Genomic DNA, 11293 nt, shown 5'->3' on the forward strand with positions numbered 1-11293 from the left:
CAGGAAGCTGGCAGCAGCAGGGCCTTCTGCTCGGATCTGCTCTGCCCGCACAGGGGCATCCTGAAGCCACCCCCAGGCAAGGGTCGTGGCCAAGGCCGCATCTCTGTGTCCTGTGGATGGGGCCCCGCAGGGCAGCACTGAGGCACAGCAGTGACAGCCCAGTGCACGCAGGATGTCCTAGTCCGTGCTCCTCCATCCCTGTGCCCTGGGATGGCTTCCAGCCACTGAGCCACCAAGGAGGGACTGGCGCTGGTCAGGACCTGCCTGTGAGGAGGCTGTCACAAGTGACCCCGCTGTGGTCCCAGCAGACACCTAAACCGGGTGCCAGCATCACAGGGTGGGCAATTTGGGTAGATCTGCAAAGGAGGTGGGCAAGGGAAGCAGAAATCTGGCCACACTGTACTGAGAGCGTGCCCCAAAGCGTGGGTAGTTTCCCCCTTTGTGCTGCTGCACACACATGCATGGCAAAAGATTTATCTGCATTTACTGCTCAAGGTCCCCAGGAGGGATGTGACAGGTTCTTGAGCAAGCAGATCTAGTGGCAGATGTCTCTGCTCATTGCAGGTGGGTTGGACTGGATGAGCTCTGAAGGTCCCTTCCAACCCAAACCAGTCTGTGATGCTGTGTGGAGCTGAGGGATGAAGGAACTCTCCAGATGTGTTGTGCCACAGGCAGCACTGGGCTCGGTGGGAAAAGGCTGAGCATGGTGGATGCCAGGGTGTGGGCAGGGGCAGTCCTGAGTGGGGGTTTTGTGGGTCTTGAGTGGGGTTTTGCATTGCTTCACTTCCACAAAGGCACTGAGCAGCTCTCAAGCCACAGTGGCTTTTCCGTCCCTGCTGAAGATGAACAGCTCCCATGCAGTGTTCATCACACAGAAAGAAACAGTTTTTTAGTTATTGACTAAGAAACCCAGAAGTTATTGCCTCAGCCCCCTGGTTTTGTTTAGGCCAAAATGAAAATATTTTGTGTTCTGAGTTCGGTTTGGGCTTTGTAAACACACTGCCTTTTTGTCTTCTGCTGTATTTAGGGCCAGTGGAAATGTAAAAGTAATTTCTAAGTAGCACAGAGAAAAATGGCCCTGACCTGGTACTTCTTGCTGAGCTCTGCCATGCAGATAGCTTCTACTTCTTTGGGATGCTTCCAAAAATCTTCATTAGACCTTATCTTCTAAAACCTTCTATCTTCCTGGCCATCTTGGAGAGAGCTCAGCTGGATGGGTCACCATCATTGGATGGGTTTCATCATTAAATATTTAATATTGATGGCTTAGGAAGAGAATAATTTGGGCTTGTAAGAGACACTGAATCATAGAATGGTTAGGGTTGGAAAGGACCTTAAGATCACCCAGTTCCAACCCCCTGCCATGGGCAGGGACACCTCACACTAAACCATGGCACTCAAGGCTCTGTCCAACCTGGCCTTGAACACCGCCAGGGATGGAGCATTCACAACCTCCCTGGGCAACCCATTCCAGTACCTCAGCACCCTGACAGGAAAGAACTTCCTCCTTATATCCAATCTAAACTTACCCTGTTTAAGTTTGAACCTGTTTCCCTTTGTCCTATCATTACAGCCCCTAATGAAGAGTCCCTCCCCAGCATCCCTATAGGTCCCCTTCAGATACTGGAAGGCTGCTCTGAGGTCTCCACGCAGCCTTCTCTTCTCCAGACTGAACAGCCCCCCACTTTCTCAGCCTATCTTCATACAGGAGGTGCTCCAGTCCCCTGATCATCCTCGTGGAACTCCTCTGGCCTTGTTCCAACAGTTCCATGTCCTTTTTGTGTTGAGGACACCAGAACTGCACACAATGCTCCAGGTGAGGTCTCACGAAAGCAAAGGGGCAGGATTGCCTCCTTTGACCTGCTGGTCACGCTCCTTTTGGTGCAGCCCATCATCCTCGTGCTGATGCTCCTGCTCAAACACCTTCTCATCAGTGGCCATGGGGCTGGTCAGTGACAATGGCCTCTGCTCTGTGCCAGGCTGCCAGGCTTGTCCCACAGGGGTGGCTGAGCCCAGCATCCCGGCAACATCCTGGTAACATCCCTGCATCCAGGGCAGGCAGAGGCACTCACCTGATTCTGGTAGGGCTCTTCATGGGGTCTGCAGGGGCACCCTCACCCCAGGGTTTCTGTGCTCTGCACCACCCAGGACACTGATGGCTCAGGTCTCGTTTTGCAACTCTGTCCAAACTCGTGTTTGTTTTCCAGCCCATTTTTCACATTTTCCTCTCATAAGTAGCTGTTGTGCTGCTGCCAGTTCCCAGAGGAACAAACATCCCCGGGGCTCCAGAATCTGAAATTCAGGAGAAAAAAATGGAAAAAAGAAAAAAGAAAAAAAAAAAGAAAGAGAAAAAGAAAGAAAAATAACCAACTTCCGCAAACAATGCTATTCTGAGAGAGCATTTGCTCCTCTCCAGGGGCCACAGCCTTTCTCCCTCCCACCATAAAGCTTTCCTCTGTGGCACCCACCCTTGGTGGAGCCTGGTCTTATGAAACCAGAGGAGCTGTGAATCCTTCAGTACTGCAAACCTCTATTTCATTAAGAAAGGCGAAGCCGCTGGGGCCTTGCGCTGGGAGCAGGGAGCAGGATCCTACAGGATCCGACTCCCACACAAACAGCTCCGTTGCTGCGTGTCCCGCGGTGCCTATGCTGGCATGTGGGGGTGCTGCAGCTCCTACCCATGGCCTGGGGACAGTGGGAGCTCAAAGCCCACCCACCCATGCTGCACCGGGACCGGTCTCTGCATCCTGTGGCTTTTCCAGGGAGTTTTCCGGGGATTTCCTCCCAGTGGAAACGCGGCTCTTCCCACTCACAGCATCTTCGCATGGCAGGTTCCGGATGTGGGACTGCAGGAAAGGAGGCCAGCAGGTTGAGGAGGGAATTTTCCCCCTCTGCTGCACTCTGGGGAGACCCTCCCTGCAGTCCTGATCCAGCTCTGGGGCAGCAGCACAAGAGGGACGTGGAGCTGTTGGAGCAAGGCCAGAGGAGGCCATGGAGATGCTGCGAGGGCTGGAGCAGCTCTGCTCTGGAGCCAGGCTGAGAGAGCTGGGCTGGGTCAGCCTGGAGAAGAGAAGGCTCCTGAAGGGGAGACCTGAGAGCAGCTCCAGTGCCTGAAGGGGCTGCAGGAAACCTGGAAAGGGGCTTGGGACAAGGGCCTGTAGGGATAGGCCAAGGGGAATGGCTTTAACCTGCCAGAGGGGAGACTGAGATGAGCTCTTAGGCAGAAGCTCTTCCCTGTGAGGGTGCTGAGGCGCTGGCACAGGGTGCCCACAGAAGCTGTGGCTGCCCCATCCCTGGCAGTGTTCAAGGCCAGGTTGGACACAGGGGCTTGGAGCAAGCTGCTCCAGTGGAAGGTGTCCCTGCCCGTGGCAGGGGTGGGAGCTGGAGGAGCTTTAAGGTCCCTTCCAACACAAACCAGTTTTGGACTCTGGGATCTCTTCTGCCAGGTCCCTTCACTACCTGGGCTGGCACCCACCCCCTCTGCTGCAACCACAGTGGCTGTGCTGGCTGGAGGCTCCCACTTGCAGGGTAATGCAGGGCCAAGGCAACTTTGTCAATCTCTCCAAGCTGCCAGCCCAGCCGCAGGGCAGGAGGTGGAGGTGGTTTTCCCTGTACCCATGTGTGCCAGTGTCAGGCTGTGACAGCTACCCAGGCCTGGGCATGTGCCTGGCCCTGCAGACAATTGCTGCAGCTCAAGAGCTCCAGCACAGCCAGTGAGGGGGCTACAGAATACACTCAAATGCCAGACAGATGGGGAGCTGCTGGAGGGAGACTCCAGCACAGACACCAGCGTGCCAGCGCTCCTGGCACTGCTTCAGGGCAATGCTCTGGGAGTCAGGCACTCCTGGAGAAACCCCCTGCCCTGGGCAGACACGTGGGCACAGGCATGGGCACAGCATGTTCGTGGTCCCATCGTGCCAGGCTCACTGGCACTGTGCACACCATGACTGTGGTCACACCGTGTCTGTGCTTGCCCTGTTTCCACGGTCACACCGTGTCTGTTCTCACACCGTGTCCACGGTCACACCGTGTCTGTTCTCACACCGTGTCCACGGTCACACCGTGTCTGTGCTCACACCGTGTCCACAGTCACACCGTGTCTGTGCTCCTCACACAGTGTCCACGGTCACACCGTGTCTGTGCTCACACCGTGTCCACGGTCACACCGTGTCTGTGCTCACACCGTGTCCACGGTCACACCGTGTCTGTGCTCCTCACAGCGTGTCCACGGTCACACCGTGTCTGTGCTCACAGCGTGTACACGGTCACACTGTGTCCGTGCTCACACCGTGCCCATGGTCACACCATGTCTGTGCTCACACTGTGTCCACGGTCACACCGTGTCTGTGCTCACAGCGTGTACACGGTCACACCGTGTCCACGGTCACACCGTGTCTGTGCTCCTCACAGCGTGTCCACGGTCACACCGTGTCTGTGCTCACAGCGTGTCCACGGTCACACCGTGTCTGTGCTCACAGCGTGTACACGGTCACACCGTGTCCGTGCTCACACCGTGCCCAAGGTCACACCATGTCTGTGCTCACACTGTGTCCACGGTCACACCGTGTCTGTGCTCACAGCGTGTACACGGTCACACCGTGTCCGTGCTCACACCGTGTCCACGGTCACACCGTGTCCGCACTCACAGCGTGTCCACGGTCACACCGTGTCCGCGCTCACGCCGTGTCCACGGTCACACCGTGTCCGCGCTCACGCCGTGTCCACGGTCACACCGTGTCTGTGCTCCTCACACCGTGTCCATGGTCACAGCGTGTCCACGGTCACACCGTGTCCGCGCTCACACCGTGTCCACGGTCACACCTTGTCCGCGCTCACGCCGTGTCCACGGTCACACCGTGTCCGCGCTCACGCCGTGTCCACGGTCACACCATGTCCGCGCTCACGCCGTGTCCACGGTCACACCGTGTCTGTGCTCCTCACACCGTGTCCACGGTCACACCGTGTCTGTGCTCACGCCGTGTCCACGGTCACACCGTGTCTGTGCTCCTCACACCGTGTCCACGGTCACACCGTGTCTGTGCTCACACCGTGTCCACGGTCACACCGTGTCTGTGCTCACACTGTGTCCACGGTCACACCGTGTCTGTGCTCACAGCGTGTCCACGGTCACACCGTGTCTGTGCTCACAGCGTGTACACGGTCACACCGTGTCCGTGCTCACACCGTGCCCATGGTCACACCATGTCTGTGCTCACACTGTGTCCACGGTCACACCGTGTCCGTGCTCACAGCGTGTACACGGTCACACCGTGTCCGTGCTCACACCGTGTCCACGGTCACACCGTGTCTGTGCTCACAGCGTGTCCACGGTCACACCGTGTCTGTGCTCACGCCGTGTCCACGGTCACACCGTGTCTGTGCTCACGCCGTGTCCACGGTCACACCGTGTCTGTGCTCACAGCGTGTCCACGGTCACACCGTGTCTGTGCTCACACCGTGTCCACGGTCACACCGTGTCTGTGCTCCCACCCCACCAAACTGTGCCACCCACCCCACACAGCAAGTCCCTGCCCTCCCACTTGTCTCCTACCTCCCCAGCAAGGCAAAGAGAAAGAATCCCCTTCATGGGCAGCACTAGGGCTCAGTATCCACTCCAGTGACCCCACATCCACCCAGACACTCCACGTCCACCCACAGTCCCCTGTGGGATCTCCCCGGTCATGTGGGCAGTGCTGGTGCTGGGAGGGGAACCAGCACCATGAGGCTGGAGAGGCACCGGATCCTGCAGGAGCCTGGGAAAACCAGGCCCAGTATAAAATTAGCCAGAGCTTTTATTGCTGAGATTTTATTTTTAAATGCAATGGAAAATACATTGCTGGAGGGAAAATTCGAGAGGCCGGAGGCAGCCGGTGGGGTAACAGCGTGCCTCTGTCCCATGGTGAGTGTCCTGCTCAGCCCTAGGTGGGATGCAGGGTGGGACCTGCATGCAGAGTGAAGTCAGTGCGGCAGCAAGGGCTGCAAGGAGCTGATCCTGCTCCCTGGGATGCACACAGGATGGTGCGTGAGGAGCAGATGAGCCCCAGGAAGGGTGAGCCCTGCCTGCAGGCATCACTGTGAGAAACTCTGGTGGGAAGGGACCTTCCTAGCTGAGCAGGATGGGAGCCTCCAACCAGAGAAGATACAACTGGGCATCTGGAAACTGAGCACTGTCCAAGAGGCTGGAGAAGGGAAGAGCCACCGGCTCTTCCAACGCACGACGTGAAGGTGGGAGCCAGATTTAACCCAACCTGAAGTAGGCAGTTCTCCACCCAGGGGTGGCAGGAGCACCTTGTGGAGGGATTGTGCTGATGCTGGGGGTTTGCCTGTGCCCAAAGGGTTTTTTTTGACAAGTCCAGGAAGGAGGGATCTACTAACGAGTGTAAGTACAGGGACGTTGGGAAATCACATGTGGCTCAGGAAATGAGCTGAAAACAACTGGAGATAGGGAGAGAGCTCAAGGGGAGTATCACACACTTGCTGTCATCTTTGTCACCTCTGGACACTGCTGGGTGGCAGGAGGGGACAGTGGGGACATCATAACTGTGTTACTGGTGGCTGCTCCCAGGCTTATTTGCTCAGAGGTGTGTGCCAGCCAGGAGTGCAGTGAGCACACGCTCTGGCTGGACCCTGAGATGGTTATTTTTTAAACCAGTGAAACTTGCACCTGTAAAGGGTCTAAGCCTGGTTCCTTGGTGAGCTTCTCACCACGAGCTGCCTGGTGACTCCCAGGGGAATCCAGTTACTCCAGACACTGGAAATGTGGCTCCTCACACAGACTACTGAAGCCGTGGGACCTGGCACCCATCTCCTCCCATTCTGCAGTGAGACAGCCTTGGCAGGGGGATGAGAGGAGCCTGAGCTCCATCTGCAGCATCAGACAGGGCTCAGGATCTCCATGTGGGCCCGTGTGCCTCTGGCTGGCACTGGCCGGGATGTGGCAGCTTGGCCCCAGCTGTGGGAGTCCTGCTGTGGTCCAGCACCCGGTAACCAGAACAGAGCTGAAAGGGCTGAGCTCAGGGCTCGTTTCCAAAGGGAGGCACATGTGCAGTGAGAAAGGAGAGCTGAATCATGCAAGGTACATGCAAGCTTTCCTACATGACAAGGTGGGGGATGGATGCAGTGGCAGCCAGGCAGGCTGCTGGCAGCAGTTTGGCTCTCAAAGCACACCTCAGAGGCTGAGCAGGCTCCTGCTGCAGGAATGTGGAGGTGTGGAGTCCTCCCTGGGTTGCAGGAGGATATCTGTTCCACCATGGACCTCCGTGGGCTGCAGGAGCACAGCTTGCCTCACCATCATCTGGGCGACTCACTACAAGAGAGACATTGAGGTGCTGGAGCGGGGCCAGGGAAGGGCAAAGGAGCTGGTGCAGGGCCCGGAGCCCAAGTGTGATGGGGAAGGGCTGAGGGACCTGGAGGGTTCAGATGGAGAAGGCTCAGGGGGGACCTGATGGCTCCCTACAAGTGCCTGACAGGAGGATGGAGCCAGGAGGGGCTGGGCTCTGCTCCCAAGGAGCAAGGGATGGGACAAGAGGAAACGGCCTCAAGCTGCACCAGGGCAGGTTTAGATGGAGCTGAGGAACAATTCCTGCCCCAGAGGGTGCTCAGGTATTGGAACAGGCTGCCCAGGGCAGGGCTGCAGTCACCGTCCCTGCGAGTGTTCACACAGCGTGGAGACGAGGCCTCAGTGCCATGGGTTAGTGGTGTCCTTGGGAGTGCTGGGGTAAGGGTTGGACTGGATGAGCTTAAAGGGCTTTTCCAACCTGGTTCATTCTGATTCTGTAATTCTATGGTCTGCACCACAGGCCACAAGCGGATCTGTTCTGGTGCCGGGAGCACCTCCTGCCCTCCTCCCTCACTGACCTCGGCATCTGCAGAGCTGCTGCTCCCACATGTTCTGGCTCCTCTCTTCAGCTGCTATGCAGTGGTTTTTACCCTTTCTTAAATATGTTATTATAGAAGAGCCACCAACTTAGCTCTTTGGGCAGTGGTGGGTCCATCTTGGAGATGGTTGGACCTGGCTGGGCCCAACATGGGAGCAGCTTCTGGTGTTTTCTTATAGAAGCCACCCATGCAGCCTCCCACTACCAAAACCTGGCCATGTAAACCCAATGCAGTCTCAAGGACAAGATGTCTCCATGGCAGGAGGACAAGGCTGGAGCAGAGGCACACGCTGGGAGCGGGATGTGGACGCTTGTCCACACCAACTTCTGCCCAGTTCCCATCTGGCTGACACGTACTGGGAAGGATCATTTCTGTTCCAACAGCAGCATCCCACATGCCTGGGCTGGATGTGGCTCTCGTGAGGACTCCCCAGCCTGCACAGCTCCTCTGACACCAGCACGGGGTGTGTTTCTGGAGCTGGACCTGGCCGGCTGCTGGCTGTGGAGTGCTCCTCTGGCAAGTCCCGCAGCCCTGGTCTGCCAAACCTCAGACTCGTGCAAAGTCTCATTTTTCTGCAGTGAGCGTTTAACTTGAGCCCTGCCCCGGGACCTTCGAGCTGGAAAAACTCATTCCAGCGAACAATGTCTTCCCTGAGCAGGGTACTGGCTCCCTGCAGCTCCCAGCAGCAGTGTGAGGAGTGATGGTTGCTCTTCTACCCCGCGAATAGCAAAATTCAGCTGAAGCTGGAAAACTTGCACTTAGTAGTTCATCCAAGCCACCTGCTGAAGCCTGAGAGCAGGACTGAACCCGGAGGTGGGAAAGCATCCTTCCCATGCCCTTCCCTACCATGGCCCCACCCCAGCGGGCACAGAGTGGCACCTGGAAGTGGCACTGCCAGCTTCCCACAGATGAACCTGCCTGTGTGTTTCTTTTCCTTTTGTCCCTGTTACAAAGCACAGACTTAAAAGGGCAGGGTGGTGGCTCTGAGTGGAGCATTATTAGCTCTGAATGCCTCTGAGATTATCCTAGAGCACAGCTATTCTCCATCTCCTTTCCCCTTACGATGACTCCATCACCTCTGCAACCTGCTTCAGCCTCAGTGACTTGGTGCCACCCCAGGTGTGGGCCCTGCTTGCTCTTGCCCTGCAGCCTGTAACATCTGTGTGGGACCATGTTTCTTCAGACTATGTTGCAAACATTAGTGAAGGAGGGGGGCTGGACCCATCCTGAGGCTGGACCCAGGCTGCCGCTCCCAGAGCTGAGAGAACCAGTGCCGTGGGGTTAGGCAGGGGATGTGCCGCAGTCCCTCATTGCTTCATGCTGAAGCAATCTCCTCTCACATTTCTGAGGTTTGCACTAAGCCAGCTGCCCATCCTGGAGTGGCCTGAAAACCCATGGAGATGTCTCTGTTTTGGGGCAGGAATAGAAAACCTGCAGCACCGGGGTGCATTTGAGGGTGTCCATCTGCAGCTGGAGAGATTCCTGTGCGTACTCAGAGCATCCATCTGCTCACGAGTCGTACTGTTTTGTAGTGAGGAAGAAGAGGAAATGAATGAGGCTTTCAGGGGCTTTTTGAGAGTTTCACAGCACGATTTTCTCAACTTGCAGCTGGTGGCATCCCATGATGAGCTCAGAAGCTCCAGTTCTCCCTGAAAGATAAAACTCCAGTTTTGCAGTTGTGTTCAAAACCTGAAAAGTGAAACTCTGAAAATGTCTGCAGCTCACAAACTCTTCCTTTCCTTCTAAATGTCAGGATTTTGGGTTCTTTGACTCCCATGTTTGAGGTTTGAGTCAACTGAGATAAAAACCTAAAGGGATCTGGGGGAGCTAGGGGTGCACTGGGAATTCAGCAGGCAGGCTCATACGAAAGGCCCCAGAGTGGGCAATGCTGGTGAAAAAGGAGGGTTATATATGGAAAAAAAATGGATTTTAAAAAGTGATGACAGCTGATTCATTCCCTGGCCAGGGTATGGATCAGTTCAACAGGCTGATCTCAGTGAGAGATCATGACAGCTCCATGAAGCTCATCCCTGCTCCCAGGCAGCCCTGGGGAGCACTGGGTTTGCTGGAAGGAGATGAGCCCGGATGCTGGAGAGCTGCTGGGAGGCAGATGCCGAGGAAGTGTCTCCAGGAAAGTTCCCAGTGGTGTTTGCCCAGGGCAGGAGCTGTCAGCAGGCACAGGCAGCAGGGCAGGGCAGCACCAAGGGCTGGGAAGCAAAATGGGAAAAGAAGGGCTCCCGTGGCTGAGTCCTGGCCAAAAGGTAGATCCTGCTCCCCTATCCTTGTGCTCCAGAGTGTCCCTTTGCAGCTATCCCTGTAAACGGGTCCTTGTAAACAGCCAGGTGCATCCCAGGCTGCTGCTGGCACCTCGCGCTGTCCTTGCTGCTGTGGTGGTGGGAGATGGTCTGTCCTGCGTGTACCATCATCTGTTCTGTGTGTGCCATCATCTGTTTGTGTGCCATCATCTGTTCTGCGTGTGCCATCATCATCTGTCCTGTGTGTGCCATCATCTGTCCTGTGTGTGCCATCATCTGTCCTGTGTGTGCCATCATCATCTGTCCTGTGTGCCATCATCTGTTCTGTGTGCCACCATCATCTGTTCTATGTGCCATCATCATCTGTTCTGTGTGTGCCATCATCTGTTCTGCATGTGCCGCCATCATCTGTCCTGTGTGCCATCATCTGTTCTGTGTGTGCCGCCATCATCTGTCCTGTGTGTGCCATCATCCGTTCTGCGTGTGCCGCCATCATCTGTCCTGTGTGTGCCATCATCCGTTCTGCGTGTGCCGCCATCATCTGTCCTGTGTGCCATCATCTGTTCTGTGTGTGCCGCCATCATCTGTCTTGTGTGTGCCATCATCTGTTCTGCGTGTGCCATCATCATCTGTCCTGTATGTGCCCTCATCATTTGTCCTGTCTGTGCCACCATCTCTCCTGGTGTGCCATCATCTGTCCTGTGTATGCCATCATCATCTGTCCCGTGTGTGCTACCATCATCTGTCCCATGTGTGCTACCATTGTCTGTCCCATGTGTGCTACCATCATCTGTCCTGTGTGTGCTACCATCATCTGTCCTGCCTCCTTCACACTGAGGATGGCCAGTGGGCCCCATGTCGCATGCTCCTCAGCCTGTTACCATGAGCCTGGGGAAACAGCTCATCAGGTGCTGCGCCACAGCTCCATGAGCAGAGCTGACAGCACCGGGAGCCTGGCAGCCCGTGCTGCCCCTGGCTGCGGCGGCTGTCCCACGGCTGGATGCCCCCCGCGTCTGCTCTGTCATGTGAGGGCTCCTGGCAGGGCAGCCGGGAGAACCCAGGGGCGCTTTGCCAGAGAAGCCGCCTATTTCCTGGCTGCTTTGGTGCCTGGACAACAGGGAGCAGATCCCTTGCCATGGGAGCCCCTCCTGGGCTGGCAT

The sequence above is a fragment of the Pezoporus wallicus genome, unplaced genomic scaffold (genome assembly GCF_028554395.1).
Source record: "Pezoporus wallicus isolate ANWC-B61680 ecotype Strahan unplaced genomic scaffold, APGP_CSIRO_Pwel_v1 contig_8071, whole genome shotgun sequence".
Taxonomy (NCBI): Eukaryota; Metazoa; Chordata; class Aves; order Psittaciformes; family Psittacidae; genus Pezoporus; species Pezoporus wallicus.